Consider the following 15,863-nt stretch of genomic DNA (forward strand, 5'->3'; position numbering starts at 1 on the left):
AGTAGGGCCCCTGGTGTTCGCGCGCGTGCGCGCGCGCCGCCTCAACCCTGCCAAACTGGCTGTCGCTCGGGAAGAATTTGCCACCATGGAGCGCCTGGGCATCGTGCAGCATTCGAACAGTGCCTGGGCTTCTCCGTTACACATGGTGCCTAAATCTGATGGTCGGTGGCGACCTTGTGGGGATTTCCGCCGTCTTAATAATGTCACAGAGAACGATCGTTATCCCATTCCCCACATCCAAGATTTTTCCGCCCATCTTGCGGGGACCTCGGTTTTTTCGAAGATCGATTTGGTACGGGGATATCACCAGGTTCCCGGGCGCGGGGAGGATGTCCCCAAAACCGCCGTAATTACACCTTTCGGCCTTTTCGAGTTTCTGCGCATGCCGTTTGGCCTGAAAGGTGCCACCCAAACCTTCCAGCGGTTGATGGACTCGGTCTTGCGCGGGCTGCCCTTTGTTTTTGTATATCTTGATGATATACTGGTGGCCAGCAGCTCGAAGGAGCAGCACATGTTCCATCTGCGTCAGGTTTTTCAGCGTTTGGCGGAGCATGGACTGATTATTAATCCGTCTAAATGCCAGTTTGGGTTGCCCGTTCTCGATTTCCTTGGGCACCGTGTTTCCGCCGAGGGCGCGGTTCCGTTGCCTGACAACGTCCAAGCTGTTTCGGAATTTCCGCATCCCACGAATGTTAAGGCACTGCAGGAATTTTTGGGGATGGTGAATTTTTACAACCGTTTTCTCCCCAGAGCGGCACATCTGCTGAAGCCCCTTTATGGCGCGTTAAAAGGTAAGAAAGCTAATGACTCCGTTGACTGGTTTCCGGAAAGAATCCAAGCGTTTTCTGATGCTAAGTCAGCGTTAGCTGATGCTGCCCTTCTGGCCCACCCATCCCCCTCAGCGCCGATTGCGTTGACCACCGATGCGTCGGACATAGCGGTGGGTGCGGTGCTGGAACAGCGAATCTTGGGTGTCTGGCAACCGCTCGCCTTTTTCAGCCGTACGCTACGTGACAGCGAACGCAATTACAGCGTTTTTGACAGGGAGCTACTGGCGCTCCACCTGGCGACTCGTCATTTCCGTTTTTTTCTCGAGGATCGTCACTTTACCGCATACGTGGACCAGAAACCCTTGACGTTTGCCATGTCCAAGGTTTCTGATCCATGGAGTGCACGCCAGCAGCGCCAGTTGGCAGCCATTTCTGAGTTTACCACGGACATTCGGCACGTGGCTGGTAAACCCAATCATGTGGCTGACTGTTTGTCCCGTGCGCTGGTTTCTCCCGTCTTTCTCGGCATAGACTACTCCGCCATGGCTGCCGATCAGAGCGGTGACATCCTCGCGCTTAAATCCACCCAGACGGGCCTCATACTAGAGGACAGAACCATGCAGGACGGTGGTCCCCTCCTCGTCTGTGACGTTTCCACCGGCCGCCTTCGCCCAGTGGTTCCCGCTTCCTGGCGTCGTCAAGTTTTTGACTCGGTACATGCTCTCTCTCATCCAGGGGTCCGGGCCTCTGTTAAACTGGTCAGCTCTAAATTTGTTTGGCCAGGCCTTTGCAAATCTGTTAAGGAATGGGCGTCGGCGTGCATTCCCTGCCAGCGCGCGAAGGTTCATAAACACACCAAGGCACCCCTGGAGCCGTTCTTCATACCCGGCAAACGTTTCGATCATGTGTATGTTGATCTGGTGGGTCCTCTGCCGCAGTCACAAGGTTTTACGCACCTTTTGACTGTTGTTGACCGGACCACCAGGTGGCCGGAGGCGGTCCCCCTGGCGTCCACTACCGCAGAAGTGGTGGCCAAGGTGTTTTTGTCAACCTGGGTCTCGTGTTTTGGCCCACCCGCGGACATTGCGTCAGACAGAGGCCCCCAGTTCATTTCCGAGCTTTGGTTGGCCATGGCTGATGGACTGGGGGCTAAAGTCCACCGCACAACCGCATACAACCCGCAAGCTAATGGGATGTGTGAACGGTTACACCGGTCGCTTAAGGCTGCTTTTCACACCTCCTTAAAGGATGGCAATTGGGTTGACCGCCTCCCGTGGGTTTTGCTTGGGCTGCGCTCTGCGGTTAAGGAGCTTCCCCAGCTGAGCTAGTGTTTGGTCAGCCCCTCCGCATGCCTGGAGAATTCTTGCCCGAAAATCCTCCTCCCTGCTTCGATCCATCGGTGCTATCTCTCAACCCGCGTTTGCACTCGCTTCGGGTTCCTGGTCCGGTGCGCCATTGCGTGCCTGACACCTTTGTTCCAAAGACTTTAGAGACTGCTAAGTTTGTTTTTGTCAGGCACGATGCCCACAGGACAATGCTGCGGCCGCTGTATGACGGCCCATTCAGGGTTATTGAACCGGGCCAGAAACATTTTGTTTTGGATTTTGGGGGTCGAAGGGAGACTGTGTGTGTTGACAGACTTAAACCTGCACATGTTCTTCCGGACAGTAATGTAGTGCCGGCCCAGGCCCCTCGCCGTGGCCGTCCTCCTTCGATGGGGTTGACAGACTCTGGTTTTCCCCCCAGGACTACCCCCGGACCACCGGCGTTTGAGCCTCCTCCTGCCTTTCCTGCTCGCCTTCACCAGCCTCGTTCACAGGATGGACCTTCCTCTGCCTGTTCTCTCCCTCCCAGGTTCAGTCGTTTGGGTCGTTTGCTTAGACCCAGGGTCCTGGACTGAATAGAGACCTAACTGTGTGTTCAGGGGGGGGGGGGGTATGTGTGGCGGACCACCAGGTGGCTCCACTCACACCCAAGTTGAAGGGAAGTGTTGGGGTGGAGATTTTGGCGCTTACTATATGTGAAGTTCTGAGAGTCAGTTAATAAAGTTGGAGTGAGACACTGAGACCTCTCCTGTCGTTATTACATACCTGTCGGTCCATTCAGTCTTGAAAGTTCTATTTTCAATGTCTACTTTTCTCTTTTTTGAAAGCGCCATGGTTGTTTTACCTCTTGTGACTCCCACTCACATCTTGTCTCACTGTATCGTTAATCGTCTCGCTTGTCATTCGCCTCTCACCGTCTCTTTCCTCTGTCTGTCTGTGTCTGCACTCAGCGTTGCGATCGCCTTGAATGCGCAGATGTGATTGGCTAAGTAGTGTCACGTGGGTGGCTTAACTCGCACACCATTGGTTTGTATGTTCCCTGGTCTAATACAATGTAACGTTACCGCTTAAAATTGAATCGCCGGTCAAAATTAAATATAATTTAATATTTTGTTAACTATAGGTCCGGGTCCATATAGGATGGCGACTGGGTCCTGACCGCGTGAGGCATCCAGAAGACGTTTCAACAATCAGCTCATCTTTGGGTCTGCTGATGTCCAGAACATAGTTGAGCTAAAAAAACAGAGTTGTCATAGACTGTGGATGACAAAATCAGATAAGCACTAAAAGTTGCACTTTGCGACATCTGAAAACTTTAACATACAAGCTACAAGCTACAACATACACCATGATGAACGGCTGGCCAAAATGTTCTCAGGCTTTGTCAGAGCTTCGCACGGTGGTCCACACACGTCAGGAAAAGTTGCATCTGTTGACCTTCTATAGGGAGTGCAGAATTATTAGGCAAGTTGTATTTTTGAGGACTAATTTTATTATTGAACAACAACCATGTTCTCAATGAACCCAAAAAACTCATTAATATCAAAGCTGAATGTTTTTGGAAGTAGTTTTTAGTTTGTTTTTAGTTTTAGCTATTTTAGGGGGATATCTGTGTGTGCAGGTGACTATTACTGTGCATAATTATTAGGCAACTTAACAAAAAACAAATATATACCCATTTCAATTATTTATTTTTACCAGTGAAACCAATATAACATTTCCACATTCACAAATACACATTTCTGACATTCAAAAACAAAACATAAACAAATCAGCGACCAATATAGCCACCTTTCTTTGCAAGGACACTCAAAAGCCTGCCATCCATGGATTCTGTCAGTGTTTTGATCTGTTCACCATCAACATTGCGTGCAGCAGCAACCACAGCCTCCCAGACACTGTTCAGAGAGGTGTACTGTTTTCCCTCCTTGTAAATCTCACATTTGATGATGGACCACAGGTTCTCAATGGGGTTCAGATCAGGTGAACAAGGTGGCCATGTCATTAGTTTTTCTTCTTTTATACCCTTTCTTGCCAGCCACGCTGTGGAGTACTTGGACGCGTGTGATGGAGCATTGTCCTGCATGAAAATCATGTTTTTCTTGAAGGATGCAGACTTCTTCCTGTACCACTGCTTGAAGATGGTGTCTTCCAGAAACTGGCAGTAGGACTGGGAGTTGAGCTTGACTCCATCCTCAACCCGAAAAGGCCCCACAAGCTCATCTTTGATGATACCAGCCCAAACCAGTACTCCACCTCCACCTTGCTGGTGTGATACCCACTAATGTGTGATCACATTTATGTGAATTAATTTAAGTAATTTCACTTTCAATGTAAGTGATATTTCCATTTGGAAATGCCCTAAATAACTACAGTAATTGTAACAGGAAACTTGGTAACTACCCTGGGATGTTTGTAGCGGACGCTTCATTTTTATACCAATAGGTGGCAGTGTGAGACCATGGTTTGGCCTGTTGTTAGCAGCCTGAAGCGCATGGTCCGCGCTGTTTTCTCATAATGGCGGAGTATTCAGGAAACGGCAAGCCAAGTCTCTCTGTCTGATCATTTCTTTCCTGTTTACAGGACACATATATAGCTGTCTACAGGTGCTGCCACCCGGTACCTGTAACAGTTTTCTGGGGGCTCGTCCGGGATCAGTCCTGCCTTTGAGGCTGGGAGCTGATCCAGTAATACCGGTACTTTGGGCCAAGAGTGGCAAGAAAACACCAACAACTCCAGTCTGCTGGTTGTTACCGACACCTCCTGCTGCTGCCTGATGGAGAATAGATGCTACTAATTGTGCAGGAAATGCATTGGCCATGTGTCACAACTAGCACAATGGACAAGAAGTAAGGAAAAAGACAAATAAGGACTGCTTGGTGCTGCTTGGTGCTCGGACCATCGCCCATCAAGGCAAAAACTGTACGAAAGCTGACATTGTGTGACCCACTGCAAGGGATAGGGAAGCAACCATAGCGGAAGGTGAGAGGAGGAGCTTGGTGTGGGCCATCAAGAAAGACCTTCTCGCCCTCTCTGCTGATGAACTGTTCCAGATTGCCAAATCTCTGGGTCCAGTGCCAGGAGTGGATCAGTCTTGCCTTAAGTCAGGGGATGAAGACAGTTGCTTCGAGTACATCAGTGGTTTCATGTGCAGTAAGGCTTTATTAGAGTCAGAAGATCAGGGCATGTCACACTTATTGTCACTGAAAGATGTTGTTGATGCTGTTACCCAGGGTCATGTTTCTGATTTGCAGATACAGGCTGCCACTGGTAATGATTCATGTGATCTATGTCCAAATGCTCAGCCTCATGATGTCAGTGTTGAAGTGAGTCCAACTAATGCAATGTTTTTAGAAGATGGTCATAATAGTGGTACAGAAGTAACTGACAGTGTGACCCAGAATACCAGCTCTACTGCTGTTTCCCAACGTGATATAGAACTGCAAAAAATACTCTTCAGTTACGAAGAGCTCTCTAAGAAAATTAAGCAGTACATGCCCACATCAGGCTCAAAGAGGAAAACAGATTCGGACAGGTTCATGGCAGGTGAGACTGGACACTTAACCCAAATCACCTGACCCGCTGGAATGAGGGTGTCATACCTGCCAGTCCGCAGACGTCCACATTGTGCAGGGGCTTCATCAGCCTTGATGAGGTTTACCAGGAGCTCTGCCTTTTTTGTTGGTATTGACATGGCATTGCAAAGCAGGGTGACGAGAGTTGGCATGAACCGTCCTGGTTGTTCCTGCACAAGTTCCTCCATCACATTGAAACCCAGCAGCGGTCTCTCCAAAACAAAACTGCTTACAAGAAAAGGCACAGTTATTGACAAATTAGGGTCTTCATTCCCTCTCAAATTAACTGTGATTGGCACCCAGCCATCAAATGGGAGAGTGTCACCATTCACAGCACGGACTTTTAACTCTTCTTCAGTATCAATGACTTCATCAAGTGACCTTACAGGTGTATCTGGTAGATATTTATTTATCACTCTCTTTCAATCATGCTCACTTGAGCTCCCGTGTCCAACAAAGCACTAACTGCTAAACCATTTAGATGGCACTGGGTGAGAGCTTTTTTTCCAATTAGTTTGGCTAATTTTTCACTTTTACTGTTGGTTGAACTGCCAAGAAGTATAGCAGATTTATTTTCTTGGTTATTCTGTCTCTGGGTTGGCACTACATTATGTTTGGTGTCAGCGTCACATTTTGCCAAACTTACAGCAACAGTCTCACTAGTACTACATAGGTCAGATTGGGACGGAGCGTGGGACACGGTTTGTCCCGTGACAGGGACCGGCTCCCGTTTCCCTGACGTATTGTTTTCTTCATGCAGCCAACTGCGCGGTGGCCTTCCTGGGGAAAACCTACTCATCCATCCCTAAGCCACTTTTTAAAGAGGTTAAAGAGTACATACAAGAACTTTTGGTAAAAGGCTGGATAGTAAAGTCTCAGTCCCCGTACGCCGCCCCAGTCGTCTGTGTCAGAAAGAAAGATGGCAGTTTACGCTTATGCATAGACTATCGCCTTCTGAACAAAAAGACTGTTCCCGATCGACACCCACTGCCCAGGATACAGGATCTGATTGATACTCTGGGTGGGTACTCGTGGTTTAGCATCTTAGACCAAGGAAAAGCTTACCACCAGGGCTTTGTAGCTGAGGGCTCTCGCCACCTCACTGCCTTCGTAACACCATGGGGTCTTTATGAATGGGTTCGCATCCCATTTGGTCTCACAAATGCCCCAGCTGCTTTTCAGCGGCGCATGGAAGAGATGCTTGGCTCTCTTAGAGATGAATGTTGCGTCCCATACCTCGACGATGTACTTTGCTATGCAAAAACATTTGACGACCATGTTGAGACTAGAGATGGACCGATCCGATATTACGTATCCGTATCGGTCCGATACTGACCTAAATTACTGGATCGGATATCGGAGAAAAATAAAAAATGTAATCCGATCCATTAAATATCACGAAAGCACCTCACAAAACTTGCAACACGCCGTAACTCACCTCAGAACGTTAGCACGTCGGAGCAGTATGTCTCATGTGATAGAGCGGCTGTGGCATGCGGGACCTGTCGGTGGTCTGGATAGCATTTGGAGCTTAGCTAGCAACCTCCGACAAAGTTATCCCCGAGAGAAGTACAGCAAGTGTGTAAGTCCATCTCTGAATGTTTGTAAAGCATTCCCGCGTTAAGCTTAACAAGCGACTGCCTCTTCTTGCTGCTACTTTAATCATGAAACTGCTTAATGATCAGCTGATCGGCTTTTCTGTCGTGAGTCCGTCTCTCTGGTTTGTTTTTGGCCCACTTTGCACCAGAAAGAGGAAACCAGCGGCTGAACAACAGCAGCACGTTTAAGCTTGATAAGCTGTTGTTAGAATGTATTTAATATTACTTTCTACACCAGGATCTTTTTCTACGTAGCTGACGCTGGTAACTGTGCAGGGGCGGATCTAGCAAAGTTTAGCCAGGGGGGCCGATAGGGCATTAACAGGGAAAAGGGGCACAAAGACATACTTTTCTTTCTTATTCTCATTTAAAATGTCTAGCTTTTAATAAATAATTATCTGACACCCAAAGTTTTAATTTGATGTAAAAGGAATAGAAGTCAATTACTGTATATAGTGACTATTAAGTCTAATATATATACCCTAGTAAGCTATAGTACTTTTTCCTTTGGGAAGGTACCATCTGTGCAGTCTGCAATTTTGTTGAAGAAAGATGTTGAATCTATTTAATATTTCTTGAAAAATAATTGATTTCTGTGCATTTTATTTCACACTGCATCAAAGTAAGGTTGATTACGTCGATTAAGCATCATGAGGTGGAGCATGAGGGGTGGTTCCCTATTTTTTATTTATTTATTTTTGTTGTTGCTGGGAGTTGGAACCCTATTAGTTAGGTTGCTTAATATTTCTGCTAAGTACTCTTTAAAATACCAGAATAGGGAGGATGGTGTAGGTTTAAGTTTATTAGATTGATCAGTATTGCTGAACTATGAAATATTTTTTTTTGCATACAGGTATAACAGAATAGCTTTAGTGTAGTTGTTGTTTTAAACTTGAGTATGAACTTATACAAAATGCAGCAAGATATTTAAAAAAAACAGTTTTGTTGATTAAAAAACACTATATCGGATTCATATCGGTATCGGCAGATATCCAAATTTATGATATCGGTATCGGACATAAAAAAGTGGTATCGTGCCATCTCTAGTTGAGACCCTCCGCAAGGTTCTCCAGGCACTCCAAGAACATGGAGTAAAATTGAGGCCGGAGAAATGTGACCTCTTCAAACAAGAAGTCCGATATGTGGGTCGGCTTGTGTCTGCTGAAGGAGTCAAAATAGACCCGGCAGACCTGGAGGCTGTCAAAACCCTGACATCTAAGACACCTCAAACAGTTGGTGATGTGAGGAAGCTGGCAGGCTTTCTAAGCTACTACCGCTCGTATATCCAGGATTTTTCCCGAATAGCTAAACCAATCTATGAACTCCTTCAGACCAAGCCAGGCAAAACTCAGTGTCCGAAATCTGTGAGAAACAGCAAACACCCACAGCTGTCCTCTCGAGAGCACGTTGAGTGGACCCTGAAACACCAGAGAGCGTTAGAACAGTTGGCGACCCTCCTCACCAACCCCCCTGTTCTGACATATCCCGATTTTAGCCTGCCTTTCACATTGCATACAGATGCATCTGACCAGGGCTTAGGAGCTGTCCTGTATCAGCGTCAACATGGGAAATTGAGAGTAATTGGCTATGGATCTAGGACTCTGACACAAGCAGAACGCAACTACCACCTGCATAGTGGAAAATTAGAGTTCCTTGCGTTGAAATGGGCTGTATGTGAAAAATTCCGTGACTACCTGTACTATGCCCCACACTTCACATTTTATACAGATAACAACCCCCTAACCTATGTAATGAGTACCGCAAAGTTAAACGCAGTGGGACATAGGTGGGTTGGAGAGCTCTCGGATTTCCGGTTCGACATCAGATACAGGCCAGGAAAGTCAAATGTAGACGCAGACACTCTTTCGCGTCTCCCCTTGGATATAGAGAAATATGAAACTGCTTGCACAGAGGGATTTCCAGATGAGGCAGTGCAGGCAGTCTGGGATGGAAGCCAGGTGGCCAGACAGAAAGATGTTGCTTGGGTAGCTGTTACAGGAAAAATGATTGTTTCTTTACCTTCTTTTAAATGTACAAAGCATTGTTTGGATGCCCTTCGTCTATGGTTAGATTAGTTTAGAATTATCCTTTTAGACTTTCTCAGCAAAGACATACTGTTTTGGGACATATTGTTTTAGATTGTTTTATCTCTCACAGCTTTCTCCCAGCTCTCTGCTGACGAGACTAGCGCCACATATGGAGTTGTTTATTTTATCTGTTTTGTATTTTCTTATCCTGTTCTCACTGTCTTTCCTATAAAAAGTGCCAAGCCTCTGTACACGGTGTGAGTTGTTCTGAACAGCTTACCCGTGTGCACGTTAAAGCATAAAAAGTGATCTTGTCTCATTGTGTCTTTATTTCTCCTGGGTCTTTTACAGAGTTTTCCCCCAACAGTAGCCATGCTCAATATCTCTTCTCTGGACCCCCATCAGCAGCCTCATATCAACTCGCTGAGCATCAGCCATGATGATCTGGTTAAAGCTCAAAGAGAGGATCCAGCCATTGGCCAAATCCTCAAGCTGAAACTAGATGGAGCAAAACTGACAGATGAAATACGCAAGATGGTAAGAGGAACTGCCCATAAACTCCTCCATGAGTGGGGTAAGTTACATCTTGAAAATGACCTCTTGTATAGATGTACCAGTGACAGAAGACAATTAGTGCTTCCTGCCAAGTACAGGACTTTAGCATTAAGACATTTACATGACACGATGGGTCATGTTGGGACAGACCGAGTGCTACATCTCGCAAGGGACAGATTCTATTGGCCCTTTATGGCTAAGGACATTGAAGCCTATGTGACCCAGAAGTGTCCCTGTATCATGTCCAAGAAACCAGTAACACACGTCAGGGCTCCCATGGGTAGTATAAGATCGGACTACCCTTTAGAACTGGTGTGTATTGACTTTTTGCATTTGGAAGCCAGCCGTGGAGGGTATGAGTATATTCTCGTGGTAATTGACCATTTCACTAGATTTGCTCAAGCATACCCCACAAGGAACAAGAGTGGGAAAACAGCTGCTGAACGGATTTTCCAGGATTTCATACCCAGATTTGGATACCCATCCAAACTACATCACGACCAGGGTCGTGAATTTGAGAATGAACTGTTCAGGACACTACAGAAATTATCTGGTGTCGGACATTCCAGAACATCACCTTACCATCCTCAAAGTAACCCTTCAGAACGTCTCAACAGGACAATACTCCAAATGTTGAGAACATTAACAGAAAAGGAAAAAGTACAGTGGAAAGACCACCTCCCACATCTTGTACATGCGTACAACTGTACTCGACATGAGTCCACCGGCTACTCACCATTCTATCTCCTCTATGGACGACACCCGCATCTACCAGTCGATCTGCTGTTTGGATTGAAGGGGGAAAATGAAACATACTCACCTACAGGATATGCCAAGAAATGGGCCGAACGAATGTCGGAAGCTTATCGGATTGCTAGTGAAAATAGCAAGAAGTCTAGTGCAAGAGGCAAAATAACATATGATAAAAAGGCAAAAGGAGTCATGCTTCAGCCAGGAGACAGAGTTCTGGTCAGAAACCTCAGTGAGCAGGGAGGACCTGGCAAGTTGAGATCATATTGGGAGAGGACTATTTATATAGTAAAAGAGCAGCTAGCAGATAGCCCAGTTTACGTAGTCCATCCTGAAGCTGGAGACCCAAAAAGAACCCGAACATTGCATCGCAATCTACTGTTACTTGTAAATGACTTACCTGTTCAAGTCACTCCCCCCCTGGCAAAGCCTGCAATTGGAAAGACAACACGCAACAGACGAAGGATGGAAAGATCGGCAGATGCACAAAGACAAACAGACATGTGGGATATCTCTGACAGCGGTTCTGAGAGTGATTGCTCGGGGTACTGGCTAAGAGCACCTGTTGAAAGGACTGTGAGAAAGAACCTGGACCATGAGCAACACCCTGCATCTCAGTCATACCAGACCAAAGAACCTATTAGAGTGACAACAAACACAAAAAATGGACATTCACCTGTGCAGACGATGGAAGACATACTGACTATGCCTGAGCATTCACCATCCGTCAGCATTGAACAATTCGAAGAGGAAACTGGGAGAGAATGCTCACACCTGCCATGTTCTCTGAGAGAGGAGATGGAAGAAATGGAAGTGGGTAGTGACAACCTATCTGAATCCAGAGGGTCTGGTGAGGAGTGTGAAACTCATTTGCAGTCTAACGTACAGGTTCAACCACCGGGACATACTTGTACGGACATTAGAAGAGCTACCCGTCACAGGAAGCCACGACAGTTTCTGACTTATGAATCACTGGGTAAACCCTCAGTGCAGTCACATGCGGCAGTTAATCTAGTTGGGGAACGCACAGCACCACAGTTACCTGCCACAACCATACCATCATACACTGTATTTCCATACCCACCATTGGCAATTGTGCCGCCCGTGTGTATGTCACAGTCACCAATGTACTGCACCCCAATACCATACTCACCATACCAGTATCACGCATCACTGAACCCATCTGCATACACACCACCCCCACTGCTTGTTTCATAACTAGTTCTTGGACTGATTAGAGTTAATAAGAATTTGAGAAGCAAAAGTTAAAAATGTCATGATTTTGTGAATGTTGGGAGCCATTTTGTTTTTGTCAGGGAGTGTGTGATACCCACTAATGTGTGATCACATTTATGTGAATTAATTTAAGTAATTTCACTTTCAATGTAAGTGATATTTCCATTTGGAAATGCCCTAAATAACTACAGTAATTGTAACAGGAAACTTGGTAACTACCCTGGGATGTTTGTAGCGGACACTTCATTTTTATACCAATAGGTGGCAGTGTGAGACCATGGTTTGGCCTGTTGTTAGCAGCCTGAAGCGCATGTTCCGCGCTGTTTTCTCATAATGGCGGAGTATTCAGGAAACGGCAAGCCACGTCTCTCTGTCTGATCATTTCTTTCCTGTTTACAGGACACATATATAGCTGTCTACAGGTGCTGCCACCCGGTACCTGTAACACTGGCGTCTGAGTCGGACTGGAGCTCTCTGCCCTTTACCAATCCAGCCACGGGCCCATCCATCTGGCCCATCAAGACTCACTCTCATTTCATCAGTCCATAAAACCTTAGAAAAATCAGTCTTGAGATATTTCTTGGCCCAGTCTTGACGTTTCAGCTTGTGTGTCTTGTTCAGTGGTGGTCGTCTTTCAGCCTTTCTTACCTTGGCCATGTCTCTGAGTATTGCACACCTTGCGCTTTTGGGCACTCCAGTGATGTTGCAGCTCTGAAATATGGCCAAACTGGTGGCAAGTGGCATCTTGGCAGCTGCACGCTTGACTTTTCTCAGTTCATGGGCAGTTATGTTGCGCCTTGGTTTTTCCACACGCTTCTTGCGACCCTGTTGACTATTTTGAATGAAACGCTTGATTGTTCGATGATCACGCTTCAGAAGCTTTGCAATTTTGAGACTGCTGCATCCCTCTGCAAGATATCTCACTATTTTTGACTTTTCTGAGCCTGTCAAGTCCTTCTTTTGACCCATTTTGCCAAAGGAAAGGACGTTGCCTAATAATTATGCACAGCTGATATAGGGTGTTGATGTCATTAGACCACACCCCTTCTCATTACAGAGATGCACATCACCTAATATGCTTAATTGGTAGTAGGCTTTCGAGCCTATACAGCTTGGAGTAAGACAACATGCATGAAGAGGATGATGTGGACAAAATACTCATTTGCCTAATAATTCTGCACTCCCTGTATTGGCTTTCTTGTTGTCAACTCTTTCCTGAGGTCCTATAGGGCTTTTAACAGGTTTCAGACAAAACACTACATAGAATGCATATTAAATGCATACAAATGCAAGAAAAATGAGCACTATTTATAGAAGGAAATTCATTTGAAACAGCATGTAACAAATTCGTTTATGAGCCCTCAACTACAACAAGATAATGAATGCAAGATTATTATTTCACCTATATATGACAATCACTATTCAAAATAAGAAATTTTACCAGTGTCACCAGACATTGAAGGTGCTGGGTTCAACACTGTTTCTGTGGTTTCTCTGGGTTTATTGCACACCTTTGGGGCTAGGTACACAAAGAAAAGAATATACACACACAGATAGGAACAAATCCAAGGGGTCAAAATGTGGTCATAAATATTTTGTACTTGTAAATCAGTTTTGTATGTGTAAAAAGAATTTGTGTGTGTGTAAAAAAGATTTGTATTTGTGTGGTAGCGTTCTGGTCATAAGACAATGCATATACTTACCTACAACAGCTTGACCCAGTGCTGACAATGAGATATTGATCTTTCCAAGTCGACCATGTCGTAGCTGCCTCTCCAGAAGTTTCTTGTTGGTGACAGTGTTATAATGATGAGTTATATTTCTCATCAAAAACACATGTGTGGATGGACTCATATTACTTAAAAAGTAATTGCTTTTCCTCATGTTTGCAAAGAACTGTTCAACAACTTGACTGTTCAGCCAGCCTTTCAGCTCTGGGACAAGTTGAATTCTGCGGCATTGTCCTCAAAGGAAGAACTCTCCTGAGTCATCTGTGATGGGGTGCCTGATGATAGTGGTACAGTTGATTTGAAGATGTCTCTCTGTGTCTGGAAGAGATGCCATTTAGCTATGTTTTTATGAGGACATGATATTCGAGGCTTTGCACAAGCACAATGCCAGGTGTTCCTCAGAGCATTATAAGTCACAAATATTCTGCCAAGACGGCAGAAACTGTGTATTTCCGGCTCAAATACAGACAAACAGATCTGTGTTGAGGATCCACCAAAATCCACCCTCACACAAAGTGGAGCATATGCCATCTGGGCAGCTTTCTGTCTCTTTATGCATGTAGCAGCTTTGGCCTCTCCAAAAAATTTAAGGTCCACCATTTCCATCACGATGTGCTCTTGAAGAAAAACCTCCTTTACAGTTTCTCGGCAGTAATCTAGTGAGCGAAGGTGCTCACATAAACTGAAGCCTAGTCCGCTCCGCTGGGCCAGCAACTGGTATTGCTGACATTCCTCCAGCTCACATCTGATATTGTGAGACATCCCCCATGTTTTCCTCTGAACGTGAACTGGCACAGAGAACCCATGGCCAGTTCTCTGCACAGCAAATAACCCTGTAGTTTCATCTACACAAACACACTGCTCCGGCTCACTGAGCTGCAGCGGCGCTGGCTCCTCAGCTGGTGGCTCGCTGAGCTGCTCCGGCTCGCTGAGCTGCGCAGCTGGCGGCGCGGGCTTCTCCCGCTCTCCGAGCTCCTGCCCGCTGAGCTCCAGCTCCGGCTCCTGCTCGCTGAGGTGCTCCTGCTCCTCTTGCTGCCTCGCGGGCTCCTCCGGCTCGCCGAGCTCCTGCTCACGCAGGGCAGGTCCAGGTGGCGACATAGCAGCCGGTGAAGAAGATGGCAGAAGGGTGACTGCAGGCGGATGAGGTGACAGTGGCGCTACAGCTACAGATGGTGAAGCAGCAAGTGATGTGGAGAAAAACCCAAGTGAAATAAATAAATAATTAATTAAATGTGTCAATAATTAATTAATTACATGTGTCGTAAATATTTATGTAATTAATTATTTCTGATTTTAATTAATTATTGCCACATTTAATTAATTATTTAATGGTGTATTTAATTAATTCATTATGGCAGTCCTGGCGTTCCATAGGATCTTTGTTCCCTACAAGTGAGGAAACACTACACAATGTGTTACTCTTCTATCACTCCCAGTTTCAACATTTTGCCCATTTTCTTCTGAACAATTTGCCTGTTGTGCTCGAGTCAGGCTATGAGTGCATTATCACCCCAGGCTGTGTTTCAAAATAGCGCTCTTTGAGCAAAGTAAGTTTCTGGGGTGGCTGTAGCTCAGGTGGCAGAGCAGGTCAGCCACTAATCAGAAGGTCGGTGGTTCGATCCCAGGCTGCCTCCTGGCTGCATGCCAAATATACTTGGGCAAGATACTAACCCCATGTTTGCCTACTGGTGGTGGTCAGAGGGCCCGGTGGCGCCTGTGGCCGGCAGCCTCGCCTCTGTCAGTGCCCCCCAGGGCAGCTGTGGCTGCAATGTAGCTTGCCATTGCCAGTGTGTGAATGACTGAATGTAGTGTAAAGTACTTTGGGGTCCTTAAGGACTAGAAAAGCGCTATACAAATGCAGGCCATTTACCATTTAAAGTCGGGCAGGTGGGAGAACAAATCTGCAAACCGCTGCAAAATTGAGGTCACTTTTTCTTTTGTTAGATTAACAAGTTCAATGCGGCTCCCTATGTGGATGAGAGCAAGTGGTTCAGAAAATGTGGTAGATTGTGGTGCTTGGTCTTTCCCCCAGTGGTAGGACATCTATGTACATTCTGATTAAGTTATGAAGTTTATGTGAACTTATTAGCCTTGTGATTTTACAACTGAAATTTGTGTAGATATAGGACCAAATGGCATCAAATGGTTTGACTGTATAGTACAACATACCCCAAAACTTCAACATTTACATACTGAAAATATGTCTTAAGCTTGGACTTTTACTTCTTCAAGAAGCATGTCTCCTTTCTTAATTTGACTGATCTCACATATGGTGGAAATATATAATGTCAAGTCTG

General features: G+C 45.9%; 2 protein-coding genes across 2 annotated transcripts in view; one reads left to right on the top strand and one right to left on the bottom strand.

The window, feature by feature from the left end:
- The window catches only part of LOC308411799 (uncharacterized protein), a gene marked incomplete at its 3' end in the record, with an annotated part of 120,081 nt that overhangs the window by 27,179 nt on the left and 77,039 nt on the right, over window positions 1–15,863 (bottom strand). The gene's annotated exons all lie outside the window — the stretch shown is intronic.
- The window catches only part of LOC308411507 (UDP-sugar transporter protein SLC35A5-like), a 47,948-nt gene that overhangs the window by 2,602 nt on the left and 29,483 nt on the right, over window positions 1–15,863 (top strand). The gene's annotated exons all lie outside the window — the stretch shown is intronic.

This window comes from Rhamphochromis sp. 'chilingali', assembly GCF_963969265.1.
Source record: "Rhamphochromis sp. 'chilingali' genome assembly, chromosome: 15".
In the NCBI taxonomy this organism is placed as follows: domain Eukaryota; kingdom Metazoa; phylum Chordata; class Actinopteri; order Cichliformes; family Cichlidae; genus Rhamphochromis; species Rhamphochromis sp. 'chilingali'.